This window comes from Quercus robur, chromosome 4 (genome assembly GCF_932294415.1).
Source record: "Quercus robur chromosome 4, dhQueRobu3.1, whole genome shotgun sequence".
In the NCBI taxonomy this organism is placed as follows: domain Eukaryota; kingdom Viridiplantae; phylum Streptophyta; class Magnoliopsida; order Fagales; family Fagaceae; genus Quercus; species Quercus robur.
The window spans coordinates 9,985,436-10,004,052 of NC_065537.1; the positions used below are offsets into that span (position 1 = coordinate 9,985,436).

The window sequence follows — 18,617 nt, forward strand, 5'->3', positions numbered from 1 at the left end:
CTAAAAGGTTATTGCACCGTGTGTCATCTTTAGCACAATCTAGAGATGAAGGAAGATGACAAAAGGGGTAGGGTTCAAATACCCTACCCCTACCCCTTATTGCTTTATTATATTTTTTAGGTGTATTACAAATTAAAGTTGGCTTAATTTACATTGGTTTTGGATTCCAGACAAATTATAAGATGCTGTAGTTACAAATTACTAAAATTGAGAAAAGTAATTGTCATTTTTGACTTTCATTTTGTAAACCTAAAGTCATTCAGTTTTAGGGGGTTAAACTTCGGAATTTCAACACTTCGAACCAAATTACTTTCTCAATGAGGATCTGTTCAATCACAAACCAAAGAGCCATCATTCCTGGATTTGGAGGAACATAGTCAGCATTAAAACCCCTATTCTGGCATTCTTCATCAAGAGAGATGGCTGGTTGGACAGGGCTCCTCTATCCATCTAGAACACCCAGCTTGGTTTACACCAATTCATAGTAATCCCAACTTAGTTGAACATCAATCTACAATAGTAGCTAAGCTTATTGATCCTATCACTCATTCTTAAAAAGCTGATCTAGTTTGAAAACTCTAATCTACTTAGGTCTGAACAAATTCTATACACCCCCTCCCTAATCCAAAGAGGCATACCTGCTCAACCCCTTTGTCCTTTTTGCCATGAGGAAGAGGAAACTATTCACCATCTCTTTCTCAAATGTCCCTTCTTAAGGGCCATATGGTTGGGATCTGATCTTAGCTTCAGGGCCACAGAAATGACAGAATTACAGCAGCAGTCATTGCACAATTGCCTGGCCAGTTGTATCTTGAATAAGTAGCCACATATAGAGGATCATATACATTATATGCAAGCACTCTTCATCACCCTTTGGACCATCCAGATACATAGAAATCACCATGAAGGCAAAACACCAAATCCTTTTGAAAACTACTAACATCCAAAACTATGATGGTATTGTCAAACTTTGTTGGACTATCAAGACCAGAGCAACCAAAGGAAACCATCGAACCACAACAGAACACACATCTCAGATTGGTAGCTCCTAATAAAATCTAATGGAGCTTGCCACACACATGCCAGGAGAGGGGGTGTTGCCTTTGAGGCTAAATACAGGGTAGGAAACGAAATCTTTGAATGATGCTTCAGCACCAAAGCAGAGACCAACAAATAGCAGAGGTGAAGGCTAAAGAGTTAGGATACCAGAAAATCAAAATTGCCATACTAATGAACAGAAAGGGCATTCAATTTCTTGAAAGAACTAATGTAGAAAACCAATTAAAAATAAAAACATTCCTGACCAGGATAAATGAAAGAAAACTAGATCGCATAATTGCTAATAATTCAACAGTGCCAATGAGCCATAAAAACTTGCCAGTTTGACAGAAATTATTACAAAAAGATGAAAAGGAACATAAGACAAGAAATACAAAATGGAACCAGTCTACCAGATATCAGATGACTTTGTGCCAGTAACGAAGTCTACCATTTTATTTGGATATAATACAATATTCATAAAACACCTATTAACCAAGAAACAAATAGATAAGCAACACCTGAAAAGAAAAAACAAGCAATCCCAAGCCCAAGATGAGCGCAATAGAATTTCAAGATGTCATCTATAAGAAACTTGTCAGATTTTCTTCCAACACCACTCAGTTATCTGGTACGGGCAAGTGATAGAACCAGGCACCTGTTACAAGGTGCAGCTCCAAGTTCTCACAATTTATTTTTTAAAAATGCAAAAATATGAGAAGGAACGGAGAAGGGGAAGAAAGACCAACCATACACGTGAATAAGTTTTGAGTTTCATTCACCATGGCCGCCTAATAAGTAAGGCAAGATTGGCCCATGTTCGAACTTTGGTTTCCTCAATTGTTGCTATGAATTTTTTTGACATATCAGTTAACTTCAATTGTTGGAGAGTCTTTAAATTCTCTAACCCAGTGAGGACCTTTAAACTACGGCTGTCTACAATCTCTAAAACTCCACAAGCTTTTGCAAGACTTGTTCTTCCAGAATCAGTTCTTCCAAATTGAACAGAAACGACATTTTCAAAACTTGAAGCTGGGGAAAGCCTCCCTTGGAGCAAACCATGCTACTCCCCATGTAAGATCTATCATTGAGATACAGTGATCTGAGGTTGTGAAGCTTCTGTAATACTGGCATTGGATCATCTCTAAGTGCAGAGTCAACCAATGTAAGTATAATCAAATTTTGTGGGAGTACATTTGTGTTTACAATAATGGATGGATTATCTATATCTCCTGACAACTTTAGTCGAGAAAGATTTTCAAGGCCTGACAAAGGCTCCAACTTTAGATGCCCCCATGATTCCTTTATAGGATATGATGTCAACTGCAAAGATTGAAGGTGATTCAGTTTCATAACATGCTTTACCATGTTTACTTGCTCTGACAGGAAAAGCTGACGTTCAAGTTTCAATTCCCTAAGGTTGATTAACTCGCCTAAGCCCTGATCCAGAACCAGGTCTTTGCTTTTTTAAAAAGTACCAAGACTTGGCCCAGGCCCTTGCTCTTTCTTTGAATCCCAGGAACTTGGCTGTCCAGGCCATTGACTAGATACGGGTAATTATCTATAAATACCCCCGTCAACGTTTGGAGATTCTTCAAACTTTGGAGATACTGCAAGGGAATGTCAATAGTTAAGGCCGAATTGTACTTCGGGTTATGTATAGGTGCTTAAGTTTCTGCAGTCTCTGTATTGAATTAGGAAGAAACTTCATATTAGTATGCTTCAGATCCAGAGTTTGGAGGTTCAGTAATTTGCCAATTGAACTTCCCATCTCCTCCAATGTCTTACCTTTCTCATCTTCCTTTACAAAACCCTCAACTATCCACTGTTTAATAAACCTTGAACATCTTATAGAATAGTCTTCAGGATACACGCCAAAGTATTAAGAAACATGATTTAAGGTAATATGGTAGATTGTGATAACCGAAGGACAAATTTTTTTTGATAATTGCAAGTCGTGGATTAATTTCTAGCTCATTAATGAGATTATCATGAAAGCTTTTCCATTCAGAGGCAATAATTTCTTTGGTTGACAGTAGACCACCTATAGCCACAATGGCAAGAGGTAATCCTTGGCATCTTGCAACAACGTCAACAGACAGTTGCTCTAACCCCGGGGGACAATGCCCCTCAAAGATGAACTACTTGAATGCCTTTTTGCAAAAGAGTTCCATCGCCTTTTCTGGAGGTAAAGGTTGCATTTTGTGAATAATTACAATTGAAAACTCTCTGCAGGAAGAAGTAACATCATAATCACATGTTGTGTCTATTATCCTAGTGCCCTTATCATCGTCATCTGGAAATAAATGCATTATAGTTCCCCAAAACTCTTTATGGTATACATCGTCAAAAAAATAACGCACCTCTTATTTTGTAGACATTCCCTCAATTTGGCAATGAGTGATATCACATTGAAGGTGTTGATCTCCTTGGGTGCTGTCTGCCCCATTGCTTTATAGTATTGTGTTGTCATCTCTTTCAGAAGCCCTTCCATGTTGTATGATTGAGATACTGTGATCCAAATATGACAATTAAAATGTTCTTTCACTCTATGGTTGTCAAAAGCTTTCTTAGCAAGAGTGGTCTTGCCAAGACTGCCATGCCTACAATTGAAATTGTGGAGAGTTTAGATGAGCCCTCCACCAACCAAGCTTTCATTTTATCTCTAGTCATCAATCCCCACAACTTCAGCTTCCCCAGTGAAATGGGCTGCCAGTCGAGGGTCATGCCATGTAACATCCTTTGTGTTGCTGCTTGATCCTTGCTCTTTGAATTCATATCTATAATTTTTTTCTCCTTGATTTGGCAGAGTAATGCTTTGATATTTTGAATCTCTTTGGTAATCTCATGCCGATGTTTGAGACTTTTGACCTGGTAAGGAACCTTTTTGGAGTAAACCTTTGAATCTAAGCGGTTGATCATCTTGTAGCTGTGCCATGCGGAATTTGTACTCCTCTAGGACATCCTCCATGCGCTCAGCTACTTCCAGCACTTGTTTCACCCAAAGTTTTACGACGTTGCTTGTGTCTTCTTTCTCTGCCATTGCATCTCCATCCTTAATAAAAGCCTGAATATACTCCAGTTCATATTTGATTTCTGCAACCTCTTTAACTTGCTGATGACCAAGTTTACTGCAATCTCCGCCATTTAATTTTTGCTTCCCTTCTTACTCATATGAATTGGGCATTGATTTCTCTTTGATCACATATTTTATATTTTTGGTGCCTGAGCTCTGACAATGCTTATGCTGACCAAATCAGTTTTAAGCTCTATCCAGGGAGAAGCTCATCTGTACATACTGTCTCTTCCATTTTTTAGTCTTTTTCGCTGGGTTGCCATTGACTTTCGATCAGTTGACCCTGAAAATTTTATTGAAGCGTATTAGAATTAGTGCTTTGCAATTTGCATACCTCCATAGTCTCTATTCATAATGCCTGGACAGCCTGTGACTTCCATTCTCTATTCTTCTTGGTTGTGCTGCCATTGACTTCTGACCAGCTATCCTGAAAATTTAAATATATCATCTTAGAATCAATGCTTATTGCTTATATATACTTTGATTCTACCTCTTCACATTGTGTTCTGTATACAGGTAATAATTGAACTTGAATTTTAAATTACATTCCATTTTTTCCATTTAGGCTGGAAAAATGCTTAAATTGTGTTCCATTATGTGATGTTATTTGATTTGGTCTTAATTCTCAAGTGATTTAAGGTATTGATGAGAAGAAGCAACTGAAGTAGAAGAGAAGGATACAGTACCAATGGCCAAAAAATAGAACCTCACCTACTAATCCTGCGTAAAATATTCTTCAGTATAAAAGCTTTTTTGAAAAATGTTTTCTATATGTTGTGTTTTTGGCATATTTGTCTGAATGTTTTATTTTTCTTTTTAGGGAAATATTTGTCTGAATATTGGCCAAACAAAAAATGTTTTTCCGTTGACCATGACAAATAATTTTCCCTGGCCGTAAAACGTTCTCAAGAATTGAGAGTCCCTCCTCCTGATTTGCATTTCACAAACCCCTTGTCGTCTTTGCCCTGAAATTTTTTCCTTATTGCTTATTTGATTTTGATTAAAATGGTCCTGCCTCTTTCTATTTTTCAGACTAATCAGTCAATTTTTACTCCTGGTTTCTTCCGATTATGTTTCCTATTTGTTTTTGTTGTTCTTTGTATTTGATTAATGAGAAAAAATGTTGAAAATGTTTCTTTGGAAAATATTAAAAAAAGAGTGAATCACCCTTAGTCACTGCGTCACCTCTGTTAGATATATTTCAATAATTTATATTTATGATTAAGCAAATATGAACAATACACAGATCTAATTATAAGCGATAATACAAAATAGATGTGATATGTGTGTTGAAGCTAAAAAAATTGTCATGGGTACAGCAGCACGGCAACACGAAAAAAGGGTCTATTCACCTTTAATCAAACAAGGTCTGCTCCGGACACAAAAAATGTCATACCATTTGACCAAAATATGATCATTGTTGCTTTGGAATTGAGTTTGATTTGGATTTGGATTTGAGTTTAGGATTCCCCAAATTGAAGATAATATACAATCTTGCGCATGAGAAATTCTTTAGTACTCACGGAATACACTTTTTACTGTACCAATTACTCAATCAAATTTTAAGGGAGTTCCTCCACTGTCATGAATTAATTTAATGAAATCATTTAAATATTAGAGTACTTGATTCTACCAAATTTTAGTGATAGTCCTTCGACTCTGAAAAATGAAATACATCCAGTGAGTTCTTGATTCTAAGAATTAAATAAACTAGTAAAAGTTAAAACCACCTATTAAAGTTGATTTCCCTTGATAAACCATTAAAGGCTTGATAAACCATTAAAGGGAAATTTTATCAATACAGTTAAGACAACTAATTTTATCAATCCTAAAAAAAGAGATAAGCAAAAATATATAACAATAAAGAGAGACGGGTCATCAGATAGGAGCGAAAGACTATGCAAAGTGTTAATCACAGATTATCATCTGAACTATGCGTATTAAATCATCACATGACCCATATAAGATACATGAATTAAAAAAAAAATAAAAAAACCCAAAAAAAAAAAAACGCATACCTCAGAAGGAAGGCAGTAGGTAAATGTAATCACAAACTGTCATACTTTGCGCAAATACCATTTGTTCTCATCACAGGCAGTTTGAGCTTTGAAAAGCACAAAAGTTAAAACAAACAATTTGATAAAAAAAAAAAATCTTAATTCATTGCAAACCCACTAAAAAAAAAAAAAAAAACCCAGAAGAAAAGGCCTCATAGAGAAGATTAGGTTGATCCACACAGAGTGATTCAGACATATGCTTGTCTTTAAAAATATATATAATCATCGGCCAATTCAAACACCCAAAAAATTGAAGAACACAAATTTAGTTATAAAAAAGGGGGACTCAGAATATGGGTGGTGATATATCAGGATGGTCGGCAAGGCCTATTGGGCCAATTACGACGAACGAGACCTTAAATCACAAATCGTCACAGTCCCCTCTGAGTACGCATAAATCTAAACGCAGACAGACATAGATAACAGAAAACAACGAATCATAAAAATCAAGCGAGAGAGAAAGAGAAAAAAAATAAAGAGGAGAGTCTAGCACATATGAGATGAGAGACGCTCACAGAGATGGCTGTGGCTTTTGAGGTTTGAGCTTCCTGTGTTGGTTGCTGCTATTTATAAAGAGGCGTGTGTGTGGCCAAGTTCTAGGGTTTGCGCTGATGCTACTAGGGTTTTATTTCGGATCTGCTACAATGCGCCAAGAAACGGTGCGTTTTATGATCCAAATCTAGAACGCTGTTACCTCTTATCCATTCCACTATTTAAAGGGTTTTTCCGTCTTTATCTTTGTGATTCAAAATTATCACTAGACCTAAACAAAATTAGAGGACAATTCAGTAAAATTACATTTCTAACTTCCAAAGTCTCTTTTATTTATTTATTTATTTTTGGTAAAGTTTAATAATTTGCTTCCATAATAATTTAGAGTTACCACTTCTTCTAATTATAAAAATACTTAAGAAAGTGATGAGAGTTATTTGTTTGCGGGTAAAATAATTTTTTCGTATATAAATCTCATCACACTCCTAGGAATTTTTGAGATTGAAAAATGTAGTAATCCCAAATTATTAAAGATGTAAATTATTAAACTTTACCCCTGAAAATAAAAGAGACTCATAAGCTAATAGATAATTAAACGAAGGTAAAATAAAATCATACTCACTAAAATGGACTTCAAATAAGGCAAAATAAGAGTTAAATGTGATGAGTAGTAGACAAAATGTAACAATAGTAGCAATGGTTGAAGTAAATAATTAAAAATAAAAACAATATGAAGAGTAGATTTTATTTATTTATGAAATGAAATGAAAAAAAAAAAAAAAAAAAAACCTGAAAAAATTATTGTGTAATATTGATCTTGTTCTTCGAAATACTTCAAGGAGAAATTGAGAGAGAGGAAGAAAGGTGAGGATATGTATTTTGTGGCATAACCTTGATTTTTTGAATCAAAAGTTCGGATTGAAGATATGTATTTTGTGGTTTAACCTTGATTTTTTGAATCAAAATTAGGACTAGAAACAAAAGATAATTGAAAAAGTGTGGCGGTCATTATTTTAAGTTGTAACTGCATGGGATGTTTTGGCCAAATAAAAAAAATAAAAACTGCTCAAAATAAGAATTTTTTTTTTACTGAACGTGACAAAGTTGGGACAAACTTTCTAACTGTTTTTAAAGAAATAATGAGAAATAAACTTGGGTTTATTTTTGATAGAATTGTACAAGCATAAAAAAAAAATAAATAAATAAAAAGATTTTATAAGTAATCTAAAATTTAGGATTTTAAAACTTAATAATTTATGTAGATAAGTGAAAAAGAGTGGTGGATAAATGGATATTATTTTAACAACATTAGATGTGATAATCTCATTAAAAAAAAAAAAAAAAAAAAAAAAAAAAAACTACATGGGATGATGGGATAAGGATAAAGAATTTTTTATTTTAAATTAAATAACTTAACATGGTCAAATTTTTTTTTTTTTTTTTTTTTTTTTAACTATAGAATAACATTATTTTTTTTTTCTTTTTTGTTAGAAGGTTAGGGGAAAAAAAAGGGAGTAACTGTGATTTTTTTTTAATTGAAAAAGTATTAGCAAATTTGAATTTTTGTAACTGGTAGTGGTTTAGTGGAGTAGGAAGTTATTTAACCAAAAAGGGAAGAAAAAAAAAGTGTGGGAAGTTATTAGGAGCGAACGCCATAGGTTGAAACTCTAAAAATAAAAAATAAAAAAATAATACCAAGTATTTGACATAAATGTCCATCATTTAAAATGAACAAAGTCATATTCTTGGTGATCATATTCTTGAGCCCAAGATTGTGAGAAAGATGTTCAGATCTCTCCTTGAGAGATTTCATGCCAAGATAACGACGATAGAAGAGTCAAAGGACATTGACACCATTCCTTTTTGACGGAGCTGATTGGTAACTTGCAAACCTATGAATTAGGCTTGACCAGACTTAGAAAAGGAACCAAAAGTAAGAATATGACACTGAAGGCCAAAAGTAATGAGACTGATGATACCGAGCCTGAGACTTAGTCAGATGATAGTGATGACGAGGGAATCTTGAGTGCTTTCATTGCCACAATGGATCTTACTGAGGGGATCGTAAAAGTAGTGGATGAAGAAGAGGACTTGATGGAATCCAAGTTCGAGTAGATGGATGAACAGGATGACATCTACACAGCCTATGCAAAGTTATACAAGGTATCTGAAAAGCATAAGAGGTTGTATAGGCTATCTATTAAGAAGCTTAGTGAAGTGGAGTTGGAATGAGAGGAGCTATCCACAAAGGTTGATAAAGCCAATCAAACCATTAGAGCATTGAGGTTCAAGAACAACTTCTTGGCTGAAAGAACCAAGAAGCTTGAAGTAGAATTATTCCAAGTTCGAGCTCAGTTGGAGAGGACTTCTAGTGCAAAACTGGATGAAATGCTGAACCTTCAGAAATCAACTTTTGACAGAACCGACTTAGGGCATGAACTCTCTAACTCTTCTTATATTGCCTCCTCTAGTAAAACTATTTTTATCTCACCTGCTAATAATGAAAATCTTGGGAAAAATGAAACTAAAACTGAGATAGCTAGTGAGAACAATCTAGACAAAGGCAAATCTATTCTAGAAGCACCCTTTAAGATAGAGAAGACAGAGACTAGAAACCCTAAGAGCAATAAGGCCAAAAATAAGAAGTCTCAACCAAAGAAGCCGCATTTCTGTCATCACTATAGAGCTTCGGGACACACTCGTCTAAATTGTTATAAGTGGTTAGCCACTCAATAAAGCAGTAGTGTGTTATCATCTGGTGGTCAAGGTCAAATTCCACCATCTTTGAGTCCTCTTGGAGATTTTCTCAAGGCCCTCATGTTCCTTTCGAACTTGAACGGTTTCAATTCTTCCCTCTCATCTCCGAAACAAAGGTTCAACTCTAGGAAAGGATCTTCCTCCAAAACCAAAGTGTGGAAGGAAAAAGGGTCCAAGTGATTTATTCACTTTATCTCTCCCCTTGCTTGTATATCTTTCTTGTTTGTTTTGCTTTCTTGTTTTTGAGTTAGTCTAGTTTTATGCTTTGTATGTTTATATATATATATTTTTTTCAGTTTTGTTTTAATTTGTTTCACATAAAAATAAAAAATAAAAATTGAAAAATCAGAAAAATATAAAAACAATGTAAGTTTGTGTATATTGGTACTAGTGTACCCTAGATGACCATTGAAACAAAGTTTTCTAAACTTTGTATCACTTGTAACTTAGATGAGCATCTCAATGCACAACTAAGTAAGTGAGATTTATGACTCGTGTTTGTGATGAGTACGATTAAGATTGTCTCTTATATCTCATACTCATATCACTCTTTTTGACAGGAATGACTAGAAAATCCTAAGAGAAATGCATAAATAACCATCTCACTACTAAAACCCACAAATCATGAACAACATTTGTGTGCTTCAGCACAGCAAAATTGGGATGTTTTAACTTACATAAATGAGTTTTTCTTCTCTCTCTTATATGCCCATGCATGTTATGCTAAAAAAGAAAAATATGCAAAGAATAAAAGCAAAAAGATCAAAATGCTTTCAATATGATTGCAAGTGTGTTTTTAGGAGATGTGAGAGTTATAGGATATACCTCGAAGGTGATAGTCCCCATCAAACAGTTATGATTATGTGTGAGTGTATTTGATTTTCTCATATCTCAAATCTTCATAATATGAGATACTTATGCACTCTTGCTATGTTTCACACACAACAAGCAAATCTTTGCTACTTTTGATACATGTGTAGGTACAATGTGATTTGGCTATCACAAGGAATACATGTGTTGATATATGCTCACTAAACTATCCCAACTTGTTTTTGAAATATAAAATTAGTTAGACTTGTTTAGTGTGTGTGTGTTTTTGGATTTATGTATGCTTTGCATATATGTTGAGAGATGTTTTGAGATCTTAATATGTCACTTGGATGTTTGGTTGATAAGTTGCTTGTTACATTCATCTTTATGTGTTTTTCCTCCCTTGAAAAACTCATTTTCTTCAAGCTCGATAGCTTCTCGACAGATCCTCAACAGATTATCTTTCTATCAAGCCTTCTTTCTTTTTTCTCGATAAATCCTCGACAGATTCTCGATCCATTGGGGAATTTTCCTGTGCTCTCTGCCTTCTCGATAGCATCTTGATAAATTCTTGATCCATCGAGATTTCTGGGTTCTTGCTCGACACATTCTCGACAGCTTCTTCAATCCATCAAGCCAAATTTCTTTGCTCTCTGTCTGATCGATAGATTCTTGACAGATCCTTGATCCATCGAAACCATCCTTTAGCTGTCAATAGATTCTCGACAGATCCTTGATAGATTCACTTCTGTCGAGATTTAGAGCTCGATAGATTCTTAATAGAAATCTCGATCTATCAAGCTGCATTTTCTATATATAGCTGAGGCGTGATTCAGATTTCATTTCTCTCCTTTTCTCTCGATATATCTCTCTTCTCACTTGACTCAAACCTCTTTCCTCACTAAAATCCTTTCACCCAAGTGTTTGTCAGCCTAATCCAAGCTAGATCCACTTGGTAAGTGTTCTAAACCCTCTCTCTCTCTCTCATGCATTTCATGCATTAGACCTAGGTTTTGGGGTTTTTGCTACTTTTTTTTAGGTTTTTGAGTATTTTGTGAATGTTGTGGGTTGGGTTTTGTGAATTTGACATCATATGCTTATGCATTGCATTTGATTAGCATTATAACAATGTTTCATGCATTTGTTAGATGCGTGCTTGATTATTGTTGTTGAGTGCTATTAGGTTTGGATTGGCTAACCCCCATGATGCTCTTAAATTCTCATGTCACATGTTCATGCATACGTTTTTTTCATCTTTCTTATTCTAAACTTGTGTGTGTGTGTGTGTGTGTGTGTGTGTCTCTCTCAGATAGCCCGCGTTATGGCATCCAAACAGTGCAAATCTACTTCAGCTTGGAACCCACTTCAAGGTTCCGGGTCATCCTCTTTTGATCCTTCCAAACCCTTTCATATTCGATTTTGTGATGAGAAGGCCAAGATGAACTTCTTTGAGAACTTCCAAAAATGTGGCGTTCATTCGGAACGCTAGGTTATTCTGTCGAATTTTGTTGACACTCCTCTCCCCGAAGTCATTCGGACTTAGGATTGAGCTGACTTACTTGAGGAACCCTTGAGATGTCCCATCGTGTTTATACAGGAGTTTTACTCCAACATACACGGCAATGATACCTCTATGCCTCAGTTTGTTACCACAGTCTGAGGTACACGTATCGTAGTTACTCCAGATCTTATATCTGAGGTACTACACATTCCTAGGGTGGCGCATCCTGACTACCCTGGTTGTCATTGTCTCCAGACCATGTCTAGAGACAAACTTATCTTCCATTTTTGTGGGTCTCCTTCCGTATGGGGTGGTAAGCTAAACACTCTATGCTTGGGTTTTGCAAAAGGCCTGAGATTCCTTAACATGGTGATGACATTCACTCTCACACCATTGTCTCACTATAACTCCATCACTGAGTCTCGTGCTTGATTTCTTTTGTCTCTTTTGGAGGATCTTTCCATTGACTTTCCCTCTCACCTCATCCTATCTATCATTGATGTGTACTAGGACACTACTACCCGTGATAAGCTTATCTTTCCTTCAGCTGTCACGCAGATTCTTTAGCACTTCTCCATTCCTATTCCTCTCTCTCCTCTTTTCACCATCATGGGTGCCATATGCGTTGGTTCTGTCTGGCGGAGTGAGGCCTAGCTTTAACCGAAGTGCCACGAGTGGAGACGATCGATCTTGCAGCTTCTGCTGTTCCACCCTCTTCCTCGGCTCCTTCTACCTTTGCTCCTTCCTCATTTGCAGCTGGTGTCACTCTTGATGCCATCATGGAGTAGCTACAGTGGATGCATGCTGATTTTGGTGGTTATCTTGACTATCTCACTGATGAGATATATCAGATGAACACCAGGATTGGACGCATTGCATGCCAACAGGCTCGCATTGGCGGCTATGGTCCCTCTCCCTCTCCTTCTCTAGAGGCCTCACTTGATGATGAGGTTGATGATGATGAGGATGATGCTGACTCTTTCAGTGATGACGAGATGACAACCTCTCAGTGACTTGCCCTTTGTCATTCATAACAAAAAGGGTGAGTAGTTTTGGGTTTAAGAGTAGTCCTGTACTTAGGGGGAGAGTTAGTATAGGACATTTTTATTTTTATTTATTTTTATTTTTTATTTTTTTTATAGAGGGAGTGTATATAGCATTGAGAGATGTAGTGAGGACTTTATGTAGTTTCTTTTATTCTTTTTTTTTTATATTAGCCCCTTGTACATCAGTCTTGTGACCATTTTATTACATACATTATACTTTTTTTTCATATATGATGATGTATGTTTTTCTACATCTACCTCTACATATGTTGTTTCTTTTCTATCTTTATACACATGTTTCTTTATGTATACAATTCTCATTTCTGTTTCACACATGATGCATTGATGAATTTTGTTTAAGTGTTTCAGAAAGACAGGCTGTGAAAGTCTATCATGCCATGAACTCTTTTCTTGCAAAGTTTTTCAAGAGTTTGTAGTAGAGATAGATTTACTTTGTAATACAACAAGTGGTTATGAATTTAGTGATTTAAGACTTCTCTCATGATTATTTGTTTTATTATGGTTTTGTCATGGATTGCCAAAGGGGGAGATTGTTATGAACATATTTTATGTAATTAGCTAATCCTTTGACAAAATGCACTTTACTTGTAATTGGATAGATATAGGATGGGTTTAAAACTTCAAGAAACATGTTGTTCAAGTCAAGTGTTAAAGCTATGAAGATCTGACCAAGAAACAAGTGAAGAAGAGCTGTTCATTAATGCTTGACAGCAATCTTGACAACAATCTCGGCAGAAAGACTTCTATCGAGATTTAATGTTGAAGCTCGACATAAGCTATTTCTATCGAGACTTATGAAATCAGAAATTCCAAATCTAATTTTCAGCCCATGCTTGTATATTTGTATAGGGTTTCTTTTCTCACAACCCTAGACATATATAATGATTATCTTAAAGGCCGTCAGGCATGTAGAAAGTGCCCTAGTTCATTATTCTCTCTGAAGAAGCTACTGCATCTTTATGCCAAGGGTTTTGTGACCAAGGAGCTTTCTGATGTTAAAATCACCCAGTGGGGTTTTGCCTCAGTGGTTTTTCCTATTCGTAAACAAGTCACCCATTTCAAATTTATTTTCTGCTGCAATTAGTATAATTGGTAATTTTTTTGTGCTACCACGCCATTGTATGAAATTTGATCTAATTAATTAACTTGGGTACCTAATTAATTAATTTGCAAGACGTCAATTCATTTTAACCCAACAAAACTTCTTGCATCTGCACAAGGAGCAAGTGGTTGTCACATGACATTCACTTTTGGTCACACTTCTGTCGAACTTGAGTTTCCAAATGATGCTTTGTTGATAAGGCAATTTGTTTAGCCTCTCAAGGGCTCTACACTTACCTAGTACACTCAATTAAAGTTAGGGTTAATTCATACTTGGGATGATCTACAAAGTGCTTTTCTTGCCCAATTTGCAAGTTCAAAAAGAAAAAGTGTCAATCATTGAGATGCTTGACAAAAACTGAATGAGAGTGTTAATGACTTTATTACAAGATGGAGGACCTTAATCTCCAATGCTCTAAAAAATTGATGAAGCAATTTGTGGTACAAATTTGCACAAATAGTTCCTTACCAAAGATTGCTACTTTTCTAGGGTTTGTAGAACCTCAAAGTTAGGATTAGAAACGAAAGATAATTGAAAAAGTGTGGTGGTTATTATTTTAAGTTGTAATTACAATGGGATGTTTTGGCCAAATTAAAAAAAAAAAAAAAAAAAAAAATTGCTAAGAATAAGAATCTCTTTTTTATTGAACATGGAAAGTAGAAAGAATAAAAAATCAACTTGGGTTTATTTTTGATAGAATTATACTTGCATAAAAAAAGAGAGAGAAAGAGAGAGAAAAAAAATAGTGAGATTTTATAAGTAATCTAAAATTTATGATTTTAAAACTTAATAATTTTATTTATATAAATGAAAAAGAGTGGTGGATAACAGGATATTATTTTGACTGAGGGGGGGGGGGGGGGGGGGGCAAAGAGAAGGAGAGTAACTATGTTTTTTTTTTTTTTTTTTTTTTTTTTTTTAATTGAAAAAGTAACCGTTGTTGATACCGTATTTTGTCTTCCCTCGATTTGCATGTCGGACCCCGAAAAATCTAAAAATATTATTTTTTTCTCTATGGGGCCGCGAGAACATCTAGAACGACAATGCACAACCTGTTCAGGCATTGGAGCACTTGAAGTGCCTTTTCAGCTAAAATGACCAAAATGCTCTTAGTCAATCCAAGGTTTGACCGAAGGTCAAACGAGATCAAAACCCTCACAAAACAACATTTTTCATAGTTTTACATCAAACCCAAGCTTCTTGGAGATTTTTAACAATTTTGACTAAGTTTGACCAAGTTTGACCCGAAGTTGATCTTGGGCGGGCCCAAAAACCCTAATTTTGATTCTGCTGTCAGAACGGGTTGAAACAAATGCCATTACAAAGATTATCAAATTCTAATTCCAACGATTATTCATGGGTTGAAATCGGAGTTAGGACGGCTGAGATATCACTAAAATCGGGATAACGTACCGATCGATGCATCCCTAACTTCCAAGAGCCATAACTTTTGATCTGACCATTGGATTTTCAAGATCAATACCTTTTCAGAAACAGGAAGTCAAGATCTTTCCAAGGGTGTTAAGATCAACCCAATTGGAGGCCTTTTGAGGCTTGCGGCCCTTGAAGGGTTGCTAGCAGCCTTACAAGGTTCGTTGCCTCAAAGTTCGTGTCAAGGTTATAAAAAGCCCCGGGCACCCCTCAGACTTGGGGGAGACCATTTTTGTGCTAAGTTTTGCTTACTGCCCAGTTTTTCTACACGTTTTTCCCTTTTCCAAACACAAAAAACACCCAAAAAACATCAAAGCTTCTTGATCCTTCTCTCTTCACCAAAAACTCAAGGTATTGTTCTTATACCTAATCTTCCTTTCCTTGGTTCTACAGTTTGGATTTGGGGCTTAGGGGTGTGGATGTAGCTTTTTTAGTTATCATCCACACCCCTAACCTTCTAAATCTTTTTCTAACTTTTTATCCTTTCTTTTTGCTTGAATAACTTGATTTATTACTTTGTTTAGCATGTTTCTTGCTTTATTTGTGTTACTAGTTTAAATCTCTTTACTTTTATGCCTTATGCCATGTTTCATGCTTAGATCTACATCCTTACATGTTTATATGTTTAGATCTACATGCTTAGGGTTTTATGGATGTTTTCTTATGTTTTATGCCTCTTTTAGTTCTAAGTTGATGTTAGGGTTACATGTTCACATGTTTGTATGATGTTGTTGGCTACGCTTTGCTCGGATCTATGTGTTTATGCTCTTTTTGCCATGTTTCATGCTTAGATCTACATCCGTACGTGCTTGTATGTTTGGATTCATGTTCTTCCATGTTTGTGTGCTAAGTTTCTACATGTTTACACGCATGTTTCCATGCCTATATGTCTAGATCTATGTTTTCACATGTTTGTGCGCTTGGATCTATGTTCTCTACATGTTTTATGCTATCTTCCATGTGCTTGTGCATTCCATGCCATGTTTGTGTACCTAGACCTAGGCTATGTTTGTCATGTCATGTGCTATTGTAGCCATTTTGTCGCTTTGTCTTTTTTTCTTGCATTTTGGCCTATTGGTTCGGACCCGATCTAGACCCTATGGTCTTTGTCATTGTCCATACACCTCGGCCCATATCAAAGGGTTTGGATCACCCTATTTTTCATGTCTATGCTTTATGCTTGTGTTAGCCTCTCTAGTTCAAGGCTTTGCCACGCTTAACGCCTTAGTGGGTTTGTGGTTGTGTGGTTACATTCGACGCCCATAAGGCCTTGTTTGGATGTAACCATTTAGGATGCATTGCCATGATGTTGGTTGCTTTATGCACACCTTTCCCCTTTGCCACTTCGTGTGATGATATGCTTACCATGCTTATTTGTGCCACTTGTTGGCTATCTATGCATCTTTACATGCTTGCTTACATGTCCATGAGTCTTGCTTGCTAGTATATAGTCCATACTTCAACATAATGAAGTTATGGACACCAAATCCAAACCTACATTTGTCCTTTACAGACACTATAGATAAAAGTTTGCTGAAATAGTACAGTAAGACTCATGAATAGTACCAAAAAGTGTAGTAGAGCCCATGCATAGTAGTAAAAATTAACTGAATAGTAAAATAAACTAACCTTTTAATTTGGAGCACAATAAGGATCTATTTGGGATCCGCTTATTTTGCTAAAACTGAAAACTTTTTGCTGAAAGTACTGTAGATAAAGGTAAAAAAATTAGCTGAAATATTAAAATAGGACCCATGAATAATATGAAAAAGTGTAGTGGGGCCCATGAATAGTAGCAAAAATAACCTGAATGGTAAAATAAGCTAGCTTTTTAAGCTAGAGCTAAGTGTGTGTTTGACATTGATTATTTTTGCTAGCTTATTTTACTATTTAGCTTATTTTTGCTACTATTCATGGGTCCAATTGCACTTTTTGGTATTATTCATGGGTCTCACTGTATTATTTTAGCTAACTTTTGCCTATATCTATAGTATTTTCAGCAAAAAGTTTTCGATTTCAGCTAAATATGTTGTTCCCAAATGGACACTAAGTGTCTGTTCGGCAAAGATTACTTTTACCAATTTAGCTTATTTTCGCTACTATTTATGGGTCCCACTGCATTTTTTGGTACTATTCATAGGATCTACTGTACTATTTCAACTAAATTTTACCTTTATTTATAATATTTTTAACAAAATAAGTGAATTTTAAATAGACCAATGTATACTTTCTTGGAATCAAAAAAGAAGAAAAAAAAGTAATTTCTTCTCTCAGAGTCTCCAATACTATGTGAGACAGACGTATTGCTTATTCTATAATTAGTCAAGAGTCAAATGAAAATTCAGTGAATTCCTTTTGTTGGTGTATTGTATTGGATTTGGGTAAAAGAAATGTGAATTAGAGGCATAGTATATTTGCACGGATGGTTGGATTTTACTATCATTAAGTCTAGAGACAACAGATTTTACAATTGTCAAGCCACAAGTTGTTAATGGTAGGTTGACCCAAATAAGAACTTGTAAAAAATTTTCAATTTGCAGTTGTGAAAATTGTTGTTTCTATAGCATTAAGATATTTATTAATAGTTGAGTAATGATAGATCTGCAAATAGCTAGTTAAAAGTCAACGTCAATGCCAACCAACCAAGAAATATAACATAACAAACTTACTAGAACTTCAAATTTTGTTTTTTTTTTTGTATTTTTTTTTTTTGTATTTTGGTTTTATGTTTTTTTTTGTTTTTGTTTTTGCTTTTTGGGTCCTAGTGTAGAATGGCTTAAAAAAAACCATGTTACCTTGGGATGGAGCTATTATTGGACGTGGGGGCAGTGCCTCCCCCTAAATTGTTTTTGAAATTTTTTTAGTATATATATAATTTATTTTTTTGACAAAGAGTATATATATAATATTACTTTTAATAATTTGTTCCAACAAAATTGTACTTTGCCACCTCAACAATTTTATTGATATTTTAAAAAGCTATAAAAAAATATTAGCCCAACAACAAAACTTAAGCGCAAACAACACCCCAAAAAAAACACACGCAAGACACACACACACACACACACACACACACACACACACACACACACACACACAAACCCCTAAGCTGATTCTAACTAGCCAAAGAGATCTAACTAGCCTAGGAGTAGGAGAACACCCACACACATCTCACAACATGCAAGACATGCAAATAATAAAAGGGGAAAAAAGGGATTTCTAAGCGAGCAAGACACTAAAAAAAGTAAAGAAAAAGAACACCTAACTTACTAAGACTAAGGGGCTG

General features: G+C 35.3%; 1 long non-coding RNA gene and 3 other non-coding genes across 5 annotated transcripts; all 4 read right to left on the bottom strand.

Annotated features, from left to right (window-relative positions):
• Positions 1-1,313: 1,313 nt before the first annotated feature.
• Positions 1,314-6,835, bottom strand: LOC126720538 (uncharacterized). Of its 2 annotated transcripts, none has more exons than XR_007653488.1 (2): positions 6,687-6,835; positions 1,314-4,541 (listed from the first exon to the last, which is right to left on the bottom strand). It is a non-coding gene; the product is annotated as an uncharacterized LOC126720538 (long non-coding RNA). The 2 variants fall into 2 exon arrangements; XR_007653487.1 differs by having other exon boundaries at positions 6,133-6,835.
• On the bottom strand, positions 5,985-6,075 carry LOC126724655 (small nucleolar RNA snR60/Z15/Z230/Z193/J17). Its single transcript, XR_007655091.1, has one exon. It is a non-coding gene; the product is annotated as a small nucleolar RNA snR60/Z15/Z230/Z193/J17 (small nucleolar RNA).
• Positions 6,130-6,211, bottom strand: LOC126724600 (small nucleolar RNA U83). Its single transcript, XR_007655044.1, has one exon. It is a non-coding gene; the product is annotated as a small nucleolar RNA U83 (small nucleolar RNA).
• Positions 6,454-6,551, bottom strand: LOC126724657 (small nucleolar RNA Z43). The gene has a single exon (XR_007655093.1). It is a non-coding gene; the product is annotated as a small nucleolar RNA Z43 (small nucleolar RNA).
• Positions 6,836-18,617: the final 11,782 nt, after the last annotated feature.